Source organism: Hermetia illucens, chromosome 3 (assembly GCF_905115235.1).
Source record: "Hermetia illucens chromosome 3, iHerIll2.2.curated.20191125, whole genome shotgun sequence".
NCBI classification, from domain to species: Eukaryota; Metazoa; Arthropoda; class Insecta; order Diptera; family Stratiomyidae; genus Hermetia; species Hermetia illucens.
In genome coordinates this window covers 116,352,485-116,366,893 of record NC_051851.1, presented here as the reverse complement: position 1 = coordinate 116,366,893, position 14,409 = coordinate 116,352,485, and the positions used below count along the sequence as shown (strand labels likewise).

General features: G+C 39.4%; 1 protein-coding gene across 2 annotated transcripts in view; it reads left to right on the top strand.

Annotated features, from left to right (window-relative positions):
* Positions 1-14,409, top strand: part of LOC119650873 (excitatory amino acid transporter 1) — a 186,330-nt gene that overhangs the window by 113,847 nt on the left and 58,074 nt on the right. The window lies entirely within an intron of this gene.

Sequence of the window (14,409 nt, the reverse complement as noted above, 5' to 3'; positions counted from 1 at the left end):
TTCAAGGTATGGGACAGCGAATCAATGCCTGACGATTGGCAACGAGGCATTATCTTTCTCATACATAAAAGGGGAGATATCACACAGTGCAGCAATTATAGAGGTATCACGTTGCTGAGTACCATCTATAAGATATTCTCCGCTGCTAGGCCGGATAGCTTCATACGCCCAGAACATCACTGGCCTATACCAAAGAGGCTTCAGGCAAATCAGCAATAGATCAGATTTTCTCTCTGCGGCAAGCGATGGAAAAAACTGTTGGAATATGGACAACAGTTGCACCATCTATTCATCGAGTTTAAAGCCGCCTATGATAGCATAGCCAGGGTAAAGCTGTACACGGCCATGGGAGAATTCGGTATCCCGACGAAATTAATAAGACTGACTAGGCTGACCCTGACCAATGTGCGAGGCCAGATAAAAGCAGCAGGATTACTCTTAAGACCATTCGACATTAACAACGGTCTACGACAAGGGGATGCGCTATCATGCGTCCTCTTTAACCGGGCCCTCGAGAAAGTGATCCGTGATGCCGAGGTAAATGCAAGAGGTACGATCCTCTTTAAGCCCACCCAACTACTGGCCTATGCTGACGATATCGACATCATGGGAAGAACCACCCGAGACGTACAAACTGCCTTCATCCAGATCGATCAGGCGGCGCGAGATCTTGAGCTGCATATCAATGAAGTCAAGACAAAATATATGGTGGCAACGTTAGCACCGAAAACGAACCAACCAACAACATCAAACCGCACTGGTCAAACACAAAGAAGAATAAAGATAGGAGAATACAACTTTGAGACCGTTGATAATTTCTCCTATCTAGGGTCGAAAATCACAACCGATAACAACTACGATGATGAAATCCGCGCACGGTTGTTGTCAGCCAACAGAGCCTATTTCAGCTTCAAAAAACTGTTCCGCTCGAAACGTCTCACCATAGGGTCAAAGCTCTTACTGTGCAACACTATGATCTTACCAGTCCTCATGTATTTCTCGGAAAGTTGGGTTCTTAGCAAGAAAAATTGCGAACTCTTGGCCGCGTTCGAGACAAGAATCCTCCGAAGAATTTTTGGCCCCCTACATGAGGATGGACGATTCCATAGCCTACACAATGACGAAATCTATTAGCGATACCATGATCGTCCGGTTGTGGATAAAATCCGGCTCAATAGGTTACGGTGGGCGGGTCACTTAATCCGTATGGATGAGGATGATCCTATCCGGAAAGTCTATAAGGGCAATATCAATGGTTGAAAAAGAAAACGAGGCAGACCCTGCCTAAGATGGAGCGATGGCGTAGGCCAGGACGTGAGACAGCTTTTAGGAGTATCTTATTGGTGGACCTCGGCGCAAAACCGGGACGTCTGGAGTTCCTTATTAAGGCAGGCCTAGACCGGATACCGGTTGTTGCGCCGATGATGATGATGATCCTTTTTTTTAAAAAATAAAGCATTTAATAAATTTGAACCCGTCACGACCCCTTAAGTTACATCATTTTGTGCTAAGTTTGAGTGAAGTGGGCTCATACATTAGAAAGGGATTGGAAAGTTAACGATTTACTAATTATATATATGCATCACCAGCTCTACTGGCTAACAGTTGCTATGAATGACTGCTTGATCTTCTAATGTCCAATGTTTTGGTGAAATTTTCAATAATTTTCATCAATAAACAACAGTTATTATTTTCCATGACAACTGGATGTAGGTTGTATGATTTGATCCATGGTTGAGTCAACAAGGAGAAATTTACAATAGCGGGAACAGCACCAAAATATTTTTCATTAAAAACCACGTATATATATTCCAGGAGGAGTTGGTGTGTCGCAAGTAAGTTACAACTACGGGGACAGCACCAAAATATTCGCCATGTGTATACTCTCTTTCTGAGCCCAATATTCGCCTAAGGAATCGTGGTTCGAATGCATTTACTGCCTTTATTTGATCAACACGAGACAGACTATATTCGCAATCATGATCCATCTATATTCTATTTGATTGTGGGTGCTCGCTCCCGGTGACCACAGATCGTCTAATGTCTTAAGCGTTACGTACTCTAGTGTGCAAATTCCGATTGCAAGAACAGTGCCTGACTAACTATGACATGGCTCCACACACGAACAATGATTTCTACAGTACTATGCGATCAATACCGCCATTTACTTGTTTGAAGTCCACGGAGATCTGATAGAGGTTCACGGCCAATTCCTAGTGTTCAAGAATTGTCTAGTTAGAGTGCACTACTTCTACAGGTCTTAAAGCAAAACTTCTCGCTTCTTCGCCAGCTCTCTGCTATGACCGTTTACCTTTTATATTCTATATATTCTATTCTTCTTTTAGAACAGCAAATTTTAAAAGACTGTTTTCTTTAAATCATTCCCAAATCGTTGTTATCGTTGAGGTTTCTTCCCCATCCAACTGTTTAGACAATTTTTGCAAAGGCGGGAAGTACGGGGCGATCGAGAATGAGGATTTCTTTAATGGATCCATTCTCACAAACTATCCAATAAAAAAATCTGAAAAAATAAGGAAGCTGCTTCCTTCTGTAGTGTCCAGGCCCCAAAATAACGATATCTACTCAAATTAATGAAAAACAAGTCGGGAAACCAGAAGCTAGACGCTTCAGGTATGAAAGGTTTTGTGTATTTCCTTTATAAAAAGATTTGAGTGTGCATTTGTGCCATTAGCGTATATGCATATATTATGTAAAAATATCCACTTTCAAGTGATATTGACATTCATAGTCTCGAATTTGCAAAGGAGCGACAGCTTTGACCTAGCGTAACTTTGTTAATAATGGTGCGATTTTCACCATTTGGCAGCATCATGCTTTATGCTGTAGCCTATATTGCAGCAAATTTTGTGATTCTAAAGTCATCCTAGGGGGGAATTTTCCCTCAATTACTAAAAATTATAGTAATGTACTATTATTAACTTTATTTGAACAGGTATCGGTATGGAGGGTATTTTGGAGCCTAGGCACCATATAGTGGCAGCCTCCTGATTTTTTTCAAATTTTTCGATTGGGTAGTTTCTGAGAATGGGTTCATTAAAAAAAAGATCACTTTCAACCCCCCGCACTCCCCACCTTTTCAATAAATGTCAAAACTAAGACCGGCTTCGAAAAGTACTAACCGAGATATTTAATGACTATATTTGATGAAAAAAAAATGTACACCCGCCTTTTGCATGTATGGGGACCCCCCCCCCCTTAAATTCGACGTAAAAGGATGTTTTGTGTTTACACAAAACCTTAAAAAAGACAAATTTTATATTTTAATACCCAATAGTGAGTTTGTTTATTCCTCATATACCGGTATTTCGAGGACCAGTTGCCCTCTTGCTCAGTAAGTTTTTGTCGTGGGCCTCGAAACACCAGTATATGAAGAATAAAAAAACTCATTAAAAAATAAAATTTGTGTTTTTTTCATTATATAATAAGTCGAAAAAACGACACAGACAATAGGAGAAATACTCAAATTAAGTTAATAATAGTATACTACTATGTTTTTGGGAAATTTACCAGCAACCCCCTTAAACTTCTTCTAGAGTTATAAAAATTTGCAGTAATGAAGTATAATGAAGTATGAAGCATGATATCCACAAGTTCGATCAAAATTATACTATTACTGAGAAAGTTACAATAGCCCAAAATTGCCCGGGTAAATTTACTGCAGCCCAAAGCACTAAATATCAATATCATACTACAGTGAGTAGTTTAACCTAGCTAAATATACTAAATATATACATACTGGTTACGTAGATATGGGACAGTTCTGCATTCAAATACATTTACATAAGAAGCAAACAAAATCTTTCATTCCTCGGTTTTATGAGCGTAGAACTTGACGGTTGTCGGGTATAGACTCAAGCACCAAAGCCCAGGAAATAGTCACTTTATGTCCTCACGTAAATATTGTAACACTATATAAATAGCGCATAAATACTTTGCGTCATTCCCGTCTACGAGTGCATTTGTATTTGTTTTGTTCGTATCGGCAAAGGACTTTTCAAACAAATTTTTTTCAAAACGCGTTTTTCCCAAAATCACTATTTTCGCTTTTCCCGGGAATCCCAAGTCAAAAAGTAATCAACTCATCATTGTGAAATTCGGTGGAATGATTCTTTACAAAATTACGAAGAATGTGAACCAACATTTGCGATGATATTTTTAAGAGTGCTTTTTCTCGGTGAAAATTTCCAAATTTTTAAATTTAATTTTTTCACCAGCATTGAGGTTCATATTCTTAGAATTGTCATTGTCCTCCATTAAGGTAGTAATTCCTTTTTTTTCTTTACATATTTCGAAAATATAACATATTAAAAATGTACAGATAAAACTTTAGAAATGGAATTTAGCCGGCAGCAGTTACTTAGTCGTCCCTTTTATATAATATCCGCGAGTCTGTACTACTATAGTCAGTAGACTAAGGTCTAGACATTATGTAAAAGTAGATACTAAATTATGTAAAAATATATATAAATCGACACAGTATACGAGAAGAATTTTGTAACATCTCATTAGTAAGTTTCGTTATGAAAAATCTGTTGCCAAAACGGGCGAACGGATATTGCTTATTGCAAAATAGCGATTGATTACGACATTTCTACACTATCTGGTATTTTTATTTTGGCGTCATTATCATCATCATCATTATTCTCACCGTCGCATTCGTTTCTTGCAATTTGGGGAAAGCCTTCTGGAATTCGTTGTTCACCAAGAATATGAACTATAATATCAAAGCATCGTTGTCAACCTGGACATAGATGAGAGCAATTGACATTATATCTAACAGTTATAGATGGTCAAATTTTTTCTGTTTTATTCTCGTTGTTTTCTGCGATGCGTTCGAAAAAAGTTGTGGTAAATTGTGGTCGTTATGTTATGCTATATAAATTTCTCGAAACCTTCGAATTTGTAATTATGGTAGGTTAGCGTCTTGAATACGTACTGAAGTCTTTTTAGTTTTATATAATAATAGTTACAGAATTTTTTTTAAATTGCATTTCTAATAAGGCATCTGGAAGTTCTGAACGATTCCCACAATCCTTGGTTGAACTTTACCCGCCATTTTTTTGTACTCACCGAACAACCAACTTGTAAAAATATCCATGACTACCTGTTTGCCGTATTAGTTTAATGATGGGTGATGGGTCGATTTGTTACTTCTTCCTATTATTGAAGAACATGTTTGACCTGGCCATGTTCGGTCCACTCGGGCCATTTCTGTTCAAAATTGCCGTTTGATAGCGGAAAAAAATTATTACATATCAGTTATTCTTGTTTCATCTTTAGAATAATCACTTAAAAGACAGCCGATCCCGCTGCTGAACGAAACGAAGACTACAAAAGTAGAAGAATACTTTAATTTAAGGAATGAGCTCCCCATACATGTGAATGGAGGGTGCACATTTTTTTCCACTCGTAGTACTCGAAACTGGTCCCTATATTTGATATCGGGTGAAATGTAAAAGAGTGAGGGTTCAAAATATGACCCTCAAAAAGTGTTACAGGTCTCGTTCTCAGAACCTATCCAACTAAAAAATCTGAAAATTCACACGAATTCTAGGCATCAAAATAAATCTTGTTCCGATATCTGCACAAATAAAGTCAATAATAGTATATTTCCATATTTAAGAAATTTTGCCGAAAAGCCCGATTAAGTTCATGCTAGAACTACAAAATTTTGCACTTGCATAAGGGATAACGTAAGGCATAATTTCGGGAAGAAAAGAAAATCTAGCTATTATTAACAAAGTTATCGAAGATGAAACTTTCACATTTTGTGTGAATTTCGTGCATTTTAAAATTTGTATGACGTCATCACAGCATATCAATTCGTCATCAATTCGTCAATATTACAAAAAAGTGAGCTCACGTGAATGGGCATCGCAGGGAAACATTTAAATTTAGTTTTTTAATCTTCTTTTTCTTCAACCTTTTTCCACAATTTGAACATTCTGCTGGACTACCTTTCTTTTTCCATATTAGAACAGTGGTACTTTCTTGCCAGTCAGTTGGTGTTGTTCCTTCCTGAGTAACCCGATTAAAGAGTTCACTGAGCCACAGTGTTGGGTCCCAGCTCTTCGTTTTCCAGAGCTCAGATGCGATGCCGTCAGGTCCTGTGGGTTTTCCCGATTTCATTCGTTTTATTGCCTCTTCGACTTCAGTTGCACTGACAGTTAAGTCCTTGAGGGTTTAACGTGAGCATCTGTCTTGCGACTTAATCCGTGGGGTCTTCTTAAGACACGGATTGATTTTGTGACCACAATCAGAGGCCCGCTGTGACAAGCAACAACGGTACCAGTCTATACCAAGTGCATGGCTTAGCATTCATACTGGTGGATGCAAGACATACCTAAATCTCTACCGAACTGAGGAATCATCATTCCAGCGCTAAGTATCTCGGTTGATGTACCGCTTACCCGGCTTGGCTGCAGAGGCCGCTTTGTGGATCGTGTCTTTCATTTGGTTTCATGATTCATGGTTAAAGGGTAGTGTAGGTCTCAGGGCGAAACGCGGATTGGTACCCACGATGGAACATAAAACCTGGGAAATGCGTGCTGAACCAACACCAACAGCTCTACTACCAAACCCTATCCCCGCTTCTACGTGGTTACCGCTGGGAGCTCTTTCTTATCGAAAAGCTGCAGATGGAGAAGAAAGAGTGTCCTGCGCTCAAAAACGGGAGAAATTGTACCAACTGGTCCTCCAGGTTGGTGGTTGGGTAGGGCTGACAACCCTACACGGAAAACAACTTGTTACGAAGCCACAACAGGAGCCTCGGACTGGACCAATTACACAATGGCGAACCCGGCAATGACAACGGAATAACGATTTGCGCATTTTCTCATGGAATGTGCGCTCCCTGTACAGAGATGAAGCTGATGAGCAACTAGCCGATACCCTGTCCCAAGATAGGGTTGATGTAACAGCGTTACAGGAGATGCGTTGGACAGGGACCAGTTTCCTGGGGAAGAGCCGTTACACCATATAATATAGTGACTATCCAGTAAACCATGTGGTCGGAGTAGGTGTCTTAGTCAGCCAAAAAATGAAACCTGCTGTTATCGGCTTTGAAAACATAAGCGAACGGCTATGCACTCTGCGCTTGCGAGGTAAGATTAGAAATGCAGAGTCGGAGAAGGATACCTTCTACGAGGCAGCAGAACGAACCCTCGAAGCCTGCTCCAGATATGATATCAAAATCATACTTGGGGATTTTAACAGCCAAGTAGGGAAAGAGCCTGTATTCAGGCGATACGCTGGCTCCCATAGCTTACACCAAAATACAAATGATAACGGACTGCGGATTATTCAATTAGCAGGGTCACACGAAATGGTTGTTGGAAGTAGCTGGTTTGCGCGGAAAGCGGTCCATCAACATACGTGGGCCTCTCCAGACGGGACCATCCACAGCACAGTCCTCCGCGACATCTATAAGAGTGAAATGGATGCCGCAATAACCGCAGTCGACAGAGGATCTGAAGATGAAGCATCAACAAATGATCTTCACAATCACCTGAAGAACGTTATCATTGATACGGCCACAAACATACTTGGCCCCAGCCGCAAAGAGAGTCGGAACGGCTGGTTTGACGATGAATGTAAGCTAGCAACGGAACGGAAGAATGCCGCATACCGAGTAATGTTGCATTCTCAAAGAACGCGGACACGCGCAGAGACTTATCACGAACTCCGTCGAGTGGAGGAGCGACTTCACAGATGGAAAAAGGAAGCCTGGGAGAACCAACAAGTCTATGAACTAGAAAAGTACAGGGAGCAACCGCACCAAGCGCGGAAGTTTTACCAACAAGTCAGCAGGATGAAGCCTTATATACCTCGATGCTTTCCGACAGAATGGGCATATTGGAGCGATGGGTTGAGTACTTTGATGAACTACTGAACAACCAGAACATCGACGAGTTGCAGGTCCGCCAACTGATGACGACGGACAAATACTGCCACCATCAACAGTCCGTGCAATTCATCGGCTAAAAAATCATAAGTCGAATTACAGCCGAATTCGTTAAATATGGAGGGGGAGTTCCACCAAGTGGTTCATCGATTTGTGCTCAAGGTATGGGACAGCGAATCAATGCCTGACGATTGGCAACGAGGCATTATCTGTCTCATACATAAAAAGGGAGATATCACACAGTGCAGCAATTATAGTATCACGTTGCTGAGTATTATCTGTAAGATATTCTCCACTATCTTGCTAGGCCGGATAGCCCCATACGCCCACAACATCATTGGCTCATACCAAAGAGACTTCACTTCAGGCAAATCAGCAACAGATCAGGTTTTCTCTCTGCGGCAAGCGATGGAAAAACTGTTGGAATATGGACAACAGTTGCACCATCTATTCATCGACTTTAAAGCCCCCTATGATAGCATAGCTATGGTAAAACTGTACACGGCCATGAGAGAATTCAGTATCCCGACGAAATTAATAAGACTGACTAGGCTGACCCTGACCATTGTGCGAAGCCAGATAAAAGCAGCAGGATTACTCTCATGACCATTTGATATCAACAACGGTCTATGACAAGGGGATGCTTTATTATGCGTCCTCTTTGACCTGGCCCTCGAGAAAGTGATCCGTGATGCCAAGGTAAATGCAAGAGGTACGATCCTCTTTAAGTCCACCCAACTACTGGCCTATGCTGACGATATCGACATCATGGGAAGAACAACCCGAGAAGTACAAACTGCCTTCATCCAGATCGATCAGGCGGCGCGAGATCTTGGGCTGCACATGAGTGAAAGCAAGACCAAGTATATGGCAGGAGCGTCAGCATCGAAAACGAACCAACCAATACCATCAAACCGCACTGGTCAAACAGGAAGAATTAGGATAGGAGAACACAACTTTGAGACCGTTGATTATTTCTCCTATTTAGGGTCGAAAATCACAACTGATAACAGCTACGATGATGAAATCCGCGCACGGTTGTTGTCAGCCAACAGAGCCTGTTTCAGCTTACGAAAACTGTTCCGCTCGAAACGTCTCACCATAGGGTCAAAGCTCTTATTGTACAAGACTACGATTTTGGCAGTCCTCATGTAGTGGTAAGAAAAATTGGGAACTCTTGGCCGCGTTCGAGACAAGAATCCTCCGAAGAATTTTTGGCCCCCTACATGAGGATGGACGATTCCGTAGCCTACACAATGAAGAAATCTATTAGCGATATCATGACCATCCGGTTGTGGATAAAATCCGGCTCAATAGGTTACGGTGGGCGGGTCACTTAATCCGAATGGATGAGGATGATCCCACCAGGAAAGTCTATAAGGGCAATATCTATGATAGAAAAAGAAGACGAGGCAGATCCTGCCTAAGATGGAGCGATGGCGTAGGCCAGGACGCCAGACAGCTTTTAGGGACATCGAATTGGTGGATCTCGGCGCAAAACCGGGACGTCTGGAGTTCCTTATTAAGGCAGGCCTAGACCGGATACCGTTTGTTGCGCCGTTGATGATGATGATGATTCTATGAATGAGATCGTTTCTTCTTTCTTCTCATCAAATCGCCACCATTTAATTCGCCGCGGGCCAGTGCGTTCCTCACGCTGTTTCATCAGTGGCTTAATTCGTAGGAGGACAATCAGCGGCCGGTGTTGAGGTGTGATGATCTCATAGGGAACGACTTTGGAATCAGTGACAGTGGTACAATGTTGGCGTCTTATGTGAATATTTACTCGATTTGCGTTTTACTGCTCCCACTTTAAAATGTAGGAAGCTGAGACAATCGTTTGATGAACCATGTATTCATAAGTACAAGGTCATGGGTCTCCGCAAAATCGATTATACGCTCGCCACCCTCGATGCGCGCTCCGAACCCCTTTCCCCCATGGCACCTGTTACCGTCTGCCTTTTCACCCACATGACATAATATAGTCGTCAGCAAGCACATGGCGTCGAGAAGTTGCCAGAAGGCATCTTCCTCGTACGCGGTGAAGAAGTGAATAGTGCGATCAGCTGATACAATGGTGAGCTTCATCAGCCGATCATCAAATCGTTCGACTCCTTGATTGGTATCACGGAAACCCTCTGAAATGGCAATGCCTACACCATATTTTGTGTGTAGACTACCAAAATAGAGAAGTTTATAGCCATTTTTCCTACGTTCGCGTTCAATGTCGCAGCTTTTGGAACCAGACCATCGGGTTTCTTGGAAAGCGCTTTAATCAATGCGCCTTTTCCGAAGGGCTCTTGCGAGTTCCTCCGTCTTTCCAGTTAGAGTACCAACATTTAGCGTGCAGACACGTATTTGTTTTGTTCGTTTTGTTCGGACTAACTTCCTTACGTTCTGACACCGTCCATGCGTCAAGAACTCTTGCCCATTTCTCGACAGAACCGGGGTCCGTCCTGTCGCTTCGATTGAGGTGGACGCCCTAGCATTTCTCCGAGGTTTGTGATTCAATCCGATAATCATGTTTGTGACGACATTGAATGCATTTTCTTGGTCGGCCTGTTGCGGGGCTTGTCACCAAGAGAGATCAGGTAGGATTTAGCATAGTGGAATAACTCCAACTATACTCTATTTATCTGTTTGCCTGATCTCAACATTTTATTTTCGTTTTACTGAGGATAGCACAGAGTACGTTGCCTCAAACCCTCCTGCTTTACCTGGGCTTGGGACCAGCATACTATGTTAATAGCATGGAGGAGGTTTTTAATTTTTTTTTAAAATTTTTTTAGTCATTTATATTATTATTATCAATGTAAATGAAACTTTGAGTTAGGGCCTAATTCAGAGAGATATATTTGTACATTAAACAAGCTGTATTCAACACATATACTTTATATGTACATACGTATGCTTTTATGTACGAAGTAAATTGAAAATATATGTACGATCAATCTATGTACATACATATGGAATACAGTATTCGGTAATAGGCAATGTGTGTTTGTTTAGGGTGAGCATAAGATCCACGTCTGTAATATGAACGTATTTCTTGTAGCTTGAAAAAAATATGAAAGAATTATTGGGTTTTTAGCCATATACGAATGGAAAAATGTGTGTAGAACGTTTCTCACATAAGATGAACACAAAACCTTTATACCGGAAGCATTAACTAATTGTTATTCTTAATTTGTTAGCTTAACGCCAAAATAGGTCACGATTTTTGTTTTTTACGAAAACTTCGTATTATTTGTAGCCCGCATCATTTGTTTGCATAGTGTTCGTTGTGAATTGGGAAATCATTATACAGGACAAAGGGTAGAAATTCGATAAAATATAATATTTTCCATTTTTTTTTGTATTAAAAGTTGGTCAGTAGGAAAAATATTTTTTTTTCTATATCCTATTTAGTAGCGAATTGATTGTCACAATAAAAACATTTTACTAAAAAGATCTTCTAATTCTGCTAGATTTATTATTATTTGTGGATGAACGTGCGAAATTTTAATTATTCTAGATTGAAGTGATATTCTCTTCAGCGAATTGCAATGCAAAGTAGTCGAAATAAGTGCACTGTAAACGATTTTCTGAAAAATCCGAAAGATTATAAGAAAAAACTGATTTCCTGGTCCACCGAGAATTGATGAAAGGACTAAAAGACAAATAAAAGGTCTTAGTCTAAACAAAAAGGAAAAGCTAATCGAAAGTTCGTCATTCTTTAGCTATACTTGTGATAATAAGCCGTGTTGAAAAAATTTTCAGCAAAAAATACTTTTAGGGTCGCCAGGGCCCCACCTTTCACTTTGTCAAAAATTGGCAAAATTGAGCCTCGGCCAAAAATACGAATTTTGGGATATGGAGAGGCAATCTTTAGTGATTAAAACAATATCAATTTGAATGGTTGTGATGGTTTAATCAAGTTTTGGTAGAAGGTTCGCTGAGAGTGTGAAACACGATACCCTGGAAATGTTCAAGGAGGATAATTATTAATGACACGACCCATACCTTTATATGGGCTAGTTTCGGATATCATGAAAAGTCGCCAATTTGCTTTGTAAAGTAAGTGATTTCGATGAGCTAACGCAGCGATGCATATTTCGAACCGAACTACAAATTTTTTGGCGTTGAAAAATATGGCAATTTAGGAAAGGTCAGTTGTGAGTCGATGTATGAGATTCTACCGTAGCTGAAAGTTGCCATTGGTGCAAAATGAGGAAAAATTGGAAAAAATCATAGTATGCCCTAGCAAATTCAATGAAAAGACGTGTAATGGAAAGTATCATAAAAGGAAGAAGAAAAACACTTTTATTTAGAAATGTTTGTACTGACTTAGCCGGTATATATATTTCGCTCGACGGAATTATTAATTATTATTTTTTGTTGTTATGTTTCATTATTTTAATGAAATAAGTATTTATTATGTAATATCTTTAGGTCTTTATTACATAAATAACAAACAAAAGGAAAATTAAATGATTTTGTAATAAGTTAAATTTGTTACTGTCCGGTATAATTATCTCAGGCACTGTTATGTTTAAGAACATGTATATGAAATAAAAAATGGCTTCCATTCGATTTAGAAAATGAATGTTCCCTTTAAGCCATTTACGATAAATTCCAGCTTTCCATAAAGACTGAAATTATAGTGCTTTTTTCACCACTGTTGTTATATGTATGTAGTTCAACCTTTATCAGACCGAAGCTGTGTGCATTGCCATTAGTTCTTAAAATTTTTCAGTTATCCATTTTTGTCTCAGTAACTGTTAGCACTAATAGTTTACTAATCATTGGCATCGCATCAGCATAGGTTTGCGATTACTTTTTAAGGGCTTCTTTTAGAGTTAAACTTGCAAAATAGCGTATCATTTTGGAAATATTATAAAAAAGAAACTATCGAAGTTATCGACTTAAAATTCAGTTTCAGTTCAGTTTTTAAAATTAAATTTCATGAGTACAAAAATAAAAAAATAAAATGGCTGCTGAGCTATCTATGTAGATATTGCAGCATTACTACGCAGAGAGCGAATCGGGCGGGGAAGTGTTCAGGGTTTCAGAGTAATCTGCCACGAATTCAACAAAAATATTTCTTTTATTTTTATCAAAATATGTAAAACCAAAAAAAAAAAAAATTGAAAAAGAAGGTTTAACACTAGAATGGTCTCTTAAGGGCAAATCAAATCAATTTTCGGTTGGGAGGTCAGGCTGTTTTCGATCGTGCATTTCATTTCGCTTTTTGTTCATTTTTCAGTGTTGTGATTTTATTTTTTGTAAGTGTTATTTTTTAGGACCGAGGGTAACAAAAACTACCTTACATCATGTTTGGTGTAGCAGTGGGCAGGAAACTAATGAGGCTTCAGAAGCTCCTCCAGCATCTTGGTTGATATTAAAAACAGAAACCGTGGTAGATATGAGTGCGACCTAGCGGGTGTTTCCCGCTTATGCGTAGATAACGCAATATATCATATATAATTCATCATAATTTATTTGGCATACGTGGAGGACAGTAATCCACCAGTTTGCTTATTCAAGAACTTTATTCCATTGTAGCGTAGAACTTTAAATCTGCAATTCCGAAATTCACACCTTACTGGAAAAACTTTAGATTCTTCTAAGGGTTCCATAGGTAAAAATTGTAACTGGCAAACACGTTAACATTCGAGGCATAGTTGCTGGGTCTACAGTAGTGAAAAGTAGAATTTTATGGGGAGCAAGAGGATGAATTCCTCTGTGAATGACTTTTTTAGTTCTGTTAAACCGGGATCTTTGGCGTTTGGTGGAAAAAATTTATGAATTAGTGCAACTATTTAAAAATTATTAATTTACTTCTCAAAACACTGATAAAAGAATGATGTTCTAAAGGTGGGGCCTTTTTGGAATGACCAAGTTTATTTAGTATAAGTTATGAAATTGGAGCAAACACAAGCTATTAATAGGAACGCTTTTATTATTACTATTTGTTATTTGGAGCCCATTATCTAGTCGTTGTTGGTGCATCATAGACAACTCCTACCCTTGAATGACCATTAAATGCTTGATGCCAATCTTAATATATGCTGCATTATGTTAATTCATTGTGTCTTGGATATCCTATCAGCATGCGCAACAGTATTTATTTGGAACTCTGTGCCCATCTTCTCACGGAACCTCCTATTCACATGATGAGGCCGCAGTGTGTATGATGATCCTTCAATTGATACTTTTGTTTATAAGAAGGTCAACTCAGCATGTGTATGATACCATCAGAATTAATTCATCCTTAAATTGTGAATGAGCACTTTGCATACTTTTTCAGCAAACATTTAATTGAAAATGTAATTTAGTCTGCCTATAGACAATGTCCGGCTGCTGCCCATACACAATACTTTGTAGCGAATCTGATACGTCTCATCATTTAATTGTGAACACTAGGGCACTGGGAATAAAGTTTAATTTGGATGAATGGGAGACATTAAAGCATGCTAGACAAAATATAGTGAAAAAATAGCAAA